The sequence below is a fragment of the Leptodactylus fuscus genome, chromosome 5 (assembly GCF_031893055.1).
Source record: "Leptodactylus fuscus isolate aLepFus1 chromosome 5, aLepFus1.hap2, whole genome shotgun sequence".
Classification (NCBI taxonomy): domain Eukaryota; kingdom Metazoa; phylum Chordata; class Amphibia; order Anura; family Leptodactylidae; genus Leptodactylus; species Leptodactylus fuscus.
The window spans coordinates 100163423-100165512 of NC_134269.1; the positions used below are offsets into that span (position 1 = coordinate 100163423).

The 2090-nt window shown below is 51.1% G+C and overlaps 1 pseudogene; it reads right to left on the reverse strand.

Moving 5' to 3' along the window:
• Positions 1-1959: 1959 nt before the first annotated feature.
• On the reverse strand, positions 1960-2090 carry LOC142205762 (U2 spliceosomal RNA; annotated as a pseudogene).

Sequence of the window (2090 nt, forward strand, 5' to 3'; positions counted from 1 at the left end):
ATAGTGGGGGTCTGTCATGACCTGATTGCGTGCGTTGGTGTATGTTTCTGTCGGGGATTCGATCCGGGCTTCTGTGATCTGCTGGTGGGTTCCCTACCATTGAGCCATCAGTGTGTACATGGTGTTCTGGTCTTCTGAACACACTTGGGGTTATAAGTGTAACCTCAGGTGTTATGTATTGCCATTATCCTATGGAAGGAGGCTGGGGCCTTTATTAGGCAGAGGGCTGTCTCCACCAGTTGCCGGTTTTCATGGTTCCAACTTAGAATTCTTGGCTTTAGGAGGAGGAGGAGGAGGAGGAGGAGGAGGAGTGTTCTGTTTGTGCTTACAGACTAGAAAGGAGTTTGAGTGTTGTTTGTGTGTATGTTGGTTTTTCCCTCCACACTTCTACTCTGCCCTGCCCTTCACGTCTGTTTGTTTGGCACTATCTGGTTGTTTGAGGTGGGTTCCAGTTTATTTTACCCCAGTCTCGTGTTTACCCTTTCCTCACCTCTCCACTGTCCCTCTCCTCATTCCTCTTGTTTTGTACTTTGTTGTGCTGCGTGTCAGTTGTCCAGCACCTCCCGTCCTGTTTGTTTGTCCGCAGCTGCACCTTTATTTCTGCAGGGGTCACCACCCTAGAATCCCCAGTCCCTAGCTTCTTGCAGCTCTTGCCCTGTCTGTCTGTCAGGTCTTCGTGCTAGAGAGCCAGGAGTCGTCGGGGCCAAGGTTAGCTTGGAGACAGCTGACCACCACCCGTAGGCAGGGCCTAGCTAGCCACCGTAGTGCCAGGGATAGTCTCTTTCCCCTGTCTCCTTAGCGGTGCAATCTGCAGCCTGGAATCTGTGTCTGGACTCTGACACGAACGTGACAGGGTCCCTGTGCTTTCACTGGCACACCACTTACAGTTGCGTTCAGTATTCCTTTTGGAGGGATCCTCATGCAGACTCCCCCGGAGCCTTCAAACAGAGTTTATGCTCACTCATTCTGAACGTAAACTCGTTCAGAGTGAGCAGCGTAAAAAACAGATCCCATTGACTTGAATGGGTGCTGGCATCCGCGCGCTACCCATCGAAATCAATGGGAGGCTTTTTTACCTATTGCTTTCAATTTTTTTTTGAAGGCCTATAAACTGTGCCAACAACACACCCAGTGCACAAAAAAGTGGGGTGTCACTAAAAAAAAACGTGCCCAGGATGCTTACTGCTTAGGTACCCTATCCCAAAAAGGAAAAGGGTTCCCGACTATGCTCCTCATCACTGGGCCAAAAGTCCTTGGAGACTTGGAGTCACTAAAGGACTTACTGCCGAAATAACAAGTCCAGGGTGTAGTTTTTTTCCCCTTGGGGCTGCCACCATCCTAGGGTACTAGGAACTGATCTTACGTCCAGTTTCTCCCTGGGCTGCCACCACCTGGGATACTCCTGAGCTCAGACCCTTGCCTGCCTCAGCCGAGGCGGAGACAGGTCACAAAACACAGGAAGGGAATCCCATTACAGACCTCACCTCCATACAGACCGTCGGGAAGGTCCCAAAAAGGGTACAGCATCCCTTCGTCGCACACAGAAAAAGGTGACAAGAGTGACAAAAAAGAAGTGAAAAACATTTAAATAAGTGAATGGAGTGCCAATCAAGGCCCGGTCCACCCGCCGGATCTATAAAAAATTCCCCAGCTCTGGTAAACCAGGCATAAGGAGTGGTGCTACAAAAGCGTGTATAGTGCCAGGCAATGTGCCGAAAAGCAGTGAGCTCCCACCCCCAGTAGTTTAAGGCACCCCAGGGGCCACTCAAACCCCCAAGGCACAAAACTAGAGGCCTTCGAGCACCCTCAACCCCCAGCCAAGATCCCCAGGCACCTATCCTAGGCACCTGATGATTCGTGTTGCCAGCATCCACAGTCTTCACCGGTCTTCTACAGTGGCAGACGCCGAACACCACTGGCAGAACTGGTTACTAGCTGCTTCTCCCAGCAACACGCCTCAAGTGGTTCTCTCATTCCCATCTCCACAGTCCCAGGCCCCAGATCCCCCCATTGCGATAGGGGCTCAAAGGGACTGCTTGTGATAAGAACAGATACTACACTTGATCTTAGCCATAAGGTCGAGAAACGAT